Source organism: Poeciliopsis prolifica, unplaced genomic scaffold, assembly GCF_027474105.1.
Source record: "Poeciliopsis prolifica strain line A6 unplaced genomic scaffold, Auburn_PproV2 SCAFFOLD021, whole genome shotgun sequence".
Classification (NCBI taxonomy): Eukaryota; Metazoa; Chordata; class Actinopteri; order Cyprinodontiformes; family Poeciliidae; genus Poeciliopsis; species Poeciliopsis prolifica.
This window is the reverse complement of record NW_026562396.1, coordinates 4,729,009-4,735,415: the sequence shown is the minus strand read 5'-3', so window position 1 is coordinate 4,735,415 and position 6,407 is coordinate 4,729,009.

Sequence of the window (6,407 nt, the reverse complement as noted above, 5' to 3'; positions counted from 1 at the left end):
TCTGAACTTTAGCCTGGATTTCATAAAGCAGAACATTTTGTGATGCTGAAAAATGTTATTTTGCTTCATCTTTCTTGTAGGAAACTGAACGTTTTTGGTGAAATCAGGTTGTTAGAACAACAAATAAAATATCATCCATCTTCTATTTATAGAATAGCATTTCCAAATCATAATTTGGCAACCATCGTTTCTTAGTTTTCACTAAACATACAATGAGTCCAACAGTTCAGCCATCAGTCAGTTCCCCTGACTTGGACTTTCATACAATTAGATTATTTTAATAATTTGCAGACTCTTCAAACTATGACTTCAGTGATCGGATAACAATGAGTACATGTCAAGAAACTTGATCCACCCTCACTTAATATTCAAAGTGAACTCAAAAGCTTCTCCAACACACGTACTACTTAAGGGTTGAAATCGCTTTATTGTACATTTTTATTTGTTATGTCTGTCCTTCTATTTTGATCATTGAAATTTGCAAAATATCTGTCGCATCACTTCTGAAAAAGGCTTTAAAATAATTTACCATGATCTCATATTCTTCCAGGCACATAAATCAAACATTTCCACAAGCTGTGTAAACATTTTATTTCCACTGTACAGTGGCTCTTATTTGACTTTTTTCTTTGTCAAAATGTACAAAACAAAATTGAGTTTTGTCTCAACACAGATCAGTCATTTTCAGGAAAATGTCAAACTTAGTGAAAGTTTTTGCTGCCTGGATTAAAAAGCATATTTTCATATTTTTTATATTTTTCATGTACAGAGGGACTAAATCCTTGGTTTTGCATGGATATTCAATATCCATGCTATCCCTCAGTGTGGACACCCAGAGCAAAATGTAACAACACTGTCAGGAAGGAGAGCCACATGCATATAACACAGAAATGCAAAGAGGAGCAGCTGAACAACAGCCACACTAAGCTGACTTTCACAGCTGATGGATTATTTTAGGATTTGATTTGACTCCCAAGTAAATAACACAGCTAATAATGTGTTGCGTCAGGAAAAACAGATCGGTCGTAGTTTCCGGCTTTGAAAGTTTCCTCTTCCTTGAAAGCCAAAACACTAATTTGAATCCACAAGACAGACCAGCTCTGACGAGGCGTCGACTGCTTATTTATCTGATTTCGAAGCGCATAAATCACCACGTCCATAAGTCTGAGAAAGATTTTTCTCGTGGGATTTTGTGTTTGAAATATAACGGTGAGGTTGCAGATAGATTAGGTCTGAAGAAGGAATAATAAATGGCCCATGAAGCCGCTTCTTTCCTGCCCATTTGATCCACATGCAGACCGGGGGTGAAGATTTAGTAGCTTTTCAAATTGAAGAAGGGAGCAGAGATTTCTGGTTCATTAGATGCCCTCTGCTCCATTCGGCTCCCGGTCTGGGGAAACATATTGCTGGTGGCTTGGTGTGACTCCAGCTGGATAACGTCTGCAGCCAGCAGAGAGGACTTTTAGCTTCATGTCTCTGTCTGCTTGTAGCATAGCAGAGCAGACAGACCACCCACCTCCTGAGCCCCCGTTTGCGCTCACACAGTCCCACGGTCACATTGATGTCATCTACGTTTCTGGAGAGTAACACTGATTCATTAACCCTCAACATAATCTGCTCCCTTTAACCTCGCTTCTTCCTGGCTCGTCCTGAGACTTGATGAACAACAGTCTGAACACGCAGGAAAAATGAGGCGCGATGTGAGCTGTTAGTACAAATAATGATTCTCTATGGCAAAAACGAGAACCAGACTTGCACACACATATATTCCTTGAATTTAATACCTCTTTCTTATCTTTTGCAGCAGTTCTTCAAGGTTGCTTCTTTTCTGATCAGTGTACGCAAAAAGATGGCTGGGTAGACAGTGAAGATTAGTTTGATTTCTGCCGAGTACAAAAGACCTCTCTCTGCCTCTCCTATTTTCCAAATGATGCCTGATGTTTTCCACTAAGTTCATGAACATGGATGTTAACATAAAGAAATCTAAATTGGGAGTAAAGGGTTTGTAGGGATCTGAGTAGAGTTATGAACTTACAGGCTCTTGGGGGATAGCACACTGCAAAAAGGACAGATGTGAAGACAGTCACACGTGTGAGACATAATCATTTTTTAGAAAAAAATTACCTTTAATTTAAATTAGCTTTAGAAATGTAAATGATGGGTGCGTGTATTTAAAAACAAGCATACCTAAAGTACACATATGGAGTTAAATTCAATAAATTAGAGTACATTAGAGAGACTTATTTCAGCTTGTGTCATGCACCTTTGGCTCAATCTGAAGTCAAGAGTTCAGGATTAATGTGATAGAAAGCTGGATGAAAACAATAAAGTCACAGAAAGAGGAAGACAGGAAATGAATCAAAGGAATCATAATGGAAGAATCAGCAATACAAAGTAATAAAAACCCAGAGGGTTTATACCAACAAAAGGGGGTTGAATGATAGCAGTTCCCTCCAGGTCAGATTAATCAGGGGGATTTGGATCAACTTTGAGAAAAAAGAGCGAGCCAACCAGAGGAACTGATTACCACAGTGAACACAGATGGAGATGAACTAAAACACAAAGCAAGAGGAACTGAGGGAAGAAATAAAAACATAAAAATGTAATTTATTGTTCCTACATTTAGCTAAAATGAACAACTATGAAAAGAAGGAATGTATCGTCTGATGAAAGATTTATATTTTGTATGTAAATAGAGATTGTCTTGAAAGCTGGCAAAACTGAACCGATGGTATAAAATGAAAACAAATGCAAGAGATGCTGAGATGTTGTTTTTCTGAAGTATCTTCTAAACTCCACACAGCTAAAAGATGGTAACCTTTCAAAATGCCCCTTAATATGAGACGTGGAGTCGGTGAAGCGTCCTGTCTGCCCTCAGTCCAACTTGAGAGGCAAAGAAAATATTTTAAAAAACCCAGATCCAAGATGGTTTTTGCCTTTTGTACAGTTAATGGTTCCATCTTGTTGTGAATCGCGCTGAAGGACACGCGGTCAACGAATGAAGCCATGAAAGCAACAAAATCAGAAGCCCGTGGCCAAATGGCTTGTTTTCTGTTCTAGTGCAGAAAAGCTTTTTCTTTTGCAGCACTCACAGTTCCTCTCAGACACCACTTAGCACTCTTTCTGGCCAAGGCCACAGGTCCCCTGTCTGCAGCAAGCTGAGGTCCTGCAGATTAGCACGCTGGTCAGTTGTATGTTTTCCTCTACTTGGTGGGGTCAACTAGACCAGGACATGTGGATCAGATAACTGCCTACCGCCATAAACAGTACAAACATTTTTTCTAAACAAAATAAGACTACTTACCATTTTAGATATTTTTCTTTAAACACAATCCTTAAATGTTAATCTTTTGCTCTGGCTTCACAAATAAGTCCCAATAAGATTGTTTCCTAAATAAATTATGGTCAAAACAGAGTCTCTCCATAGCTGTGACTGAACAAATGTGGGTAAGTGGCCTGAACTTTCATGATCAAGTTCAGAAGACCCCAAAGCTCTTTACCAGTCATTCACGCACACATTCGCACTGATGGTGGCTCGCGACTACGCTGTAGCTACAGTGTGAGAGAAGCGAGGCTGCCATGCACCAGCACCACTGGGTCCTCTGACCACCAACAGCAAGCAAGGCGGGTGAAGCGTCTTGCCCAAGAACACAACAGCTGAGACAGACGAAGCCATGATTGAACCAGCAACCTGCCAGTGACGGGACAAACTCCCACCCACGCTGTAGAAACAGGACGTCAAAGTAGAGCCTGACTAAGCAGCCTATAAAAGAATTAGCATGAGGAAACAATTAGTAACGCACTAATCCAGCTTTTATTTTCCCGTATTTGACCTGCCTCTTAATTGGCAACAGCAAAGCAAATGAGAAAATAAGAGAACTGGAGACAAAGACAACGATCTGACAAGGAACCAGAGAAAACTCTCAATATGTCATAGCCACCAAAGTTATGGCACAGATGTGCTAAGTGACTGAGAACAAAACAAAGCTTACCCTAAAAACCAATAGAGTGGTAAACCAGAACCATCAAAAACTGAATAAAACCTTAAACAAAGGGGGAAAAAAAACAATTTTTATCACAGCAGTTTAGAAAAGCAGCTTAAACAGGTAGTGTGAGCTGATAAATGAGCTGTTGGGCTGTTGACAACGCCCCCAGGAGGTCATCTGTGTGTCACTGCAGGACCTGTGACCTTTCAAAGGTTCACAGGTCCTGCAGGAATGCTGGATCATTTACTGCAGCTGCCTGCAGGTGGTGAAATGTTTAAATGGTAAACCCAAAAAATGGTCATTATGAAGCTTAATTAGGCAGTGCAGCATAATGCATGCAAAGTGGCATTTCACCCACAATTAAGCCTCATTAAGGAGCAGCCATTTACCTCTTTGGCAGTGCTGAGGTCATGGACAAAGGAGGAAAGCATAGACCTCTAGTGGTGAAGCAAATAGCAAATAAAGAGCAGACTGCACCCCAATTTGTTGCTGTCACGAACTGCCTTTGAGGTCCCATCAGCTTTCCCCTGAGACTGTTAATAAGAGGAAATGTTTCTCTTGCCATCACTGTCCCAGGGGTTTCCCAGAGAAACCTTGTGCTTAAACGTTCCCAAAATCCGGGGTCAAAAGGCAGTTATAAAGAAACTGGATGTACAAACAAATACTGCCATTGGTGTGCCGTGTCACTTGTTTGTCTAAACACAAGTTCAAGTTCACATGCCCAACAGAATCCAAGAGCATTCTCACACTCGTTAGCTTGTTCCTTCCTCATTTAAGGTCTTCTGGGAAGTAAATGAAAGGTACGACTCTTTTGGAAATCATAAACTACGCAAAGGAAATGCAGCTGCTGAACGCAACCTGAGACGACTACACTCCTCGAATCTTATCAGCAGAGAGCGCCGACCAAGGCCTAAGACGGAAACCAGAAGTAAGGCCAGAAAAAAAAAATCCAAAAGAGTTTTCCTGTTGCTATTTCTAAATTCACAATCACTTCCTCACCACTTTCAGAGAATATCACCGTATGTAGCATAAACACAGTACTGGTACAGCCACTCAGTAATAGCGTACACACACATTTGTGCAGATGGTCATAAATCCACACCTGAATGTGCAGAAACCTCCCCACCGCATGGGAAAACATTTCACTAAGAGACAGAAAAGAGCTTGCTTTTTCTGATTCATGGAGATCTGTTTAAATGGTTTGGACTGGGATTGAGTTGTTATTCTGCAGCTCTGTTGTGACACCTAGTGGCTTCATGGGTTGCATCAAAAACCATCTATACAGCTATTCACACTTCACTGTAAACTTGCCAGTGACACAATTATTGGTTCCTGCTGTTTATGCTGTTCATGGTTCCACATCTTACTGCTGCTTTTTTACCCTTACTGGGGGTTTTTTACACAATGAGTAGTAGAAAAATAATTTTACTTATGACTTTGTGTCCCAAAAACACATACAAGATTCAACTTAAGGACAACCCCTTAAGGTTCATTCAGTCGCCATTTCATATCAGTCATTTATTCTCATCCAAAGGAAATCCTGACACTTTAGATCCCAGGAAGTCGTGTCTTCTTGGCTCCACACTTCCTAATATGGATCAATGTGAAGAACATTCACATAGAGCCTGCAGAGACTGAAAAGAGACATTTTTTTTTTTTTACTTTTTGCGCGCTTATTGTTTTTGTTGTAAAATCCCTGGTTTATTTTATCATGGTGTCAGCGTTGGTTACTGACTAGTTTTGATGAAAGCCACTTATCCGTTCAGCTGCAAGAACAAACATGACTGACTTATGCATTTTATTAGTGTTGTTCCTAACACAGTTACTTATACATACCACCATATTAAATAAATTGGGTCAATATTGAAATTCTCATTTATTTCTTGACTTTTTCAACTCAACTTATTAAGTGAAACACATACGGATGAAATACACACAGTGTAGTGATTTGTTCTTAATCAAGAAAAACAAAATGAACCTAATCACTGGGGGTCTGCTGCGTTGTCCTGGATCCAATGAATGAACACTTCAGGTTGCTTTGATTGTAAAACATTTATTGATGTTGCACTCTACAGCATCCAGCAAGATGCGATTTTCAATATTGAACACTTATAATCAACTCAGTACCACCAAAAGGTTTCCAACCCAGTGATCAACAACAAACCACAACGACGACGACCTGTTGAAAGGTTACCTGTGACCCCGTTTAACCATATGATGCCACCCACTGGGACTTGTGGGTAAACCAAAAATAAACACATAAACCCCCCAAAATTTGGTTTTAATTACAGATTGGTGGTTACAAGTAATTATCTAAGTTAATCGTGATGATTTTACATTTACAGACAATAAAACATGGTATTTAAGATTCGAATATAAAGTGAGACCATTAGAAAAAACATTTTCAATACAGAAATATCG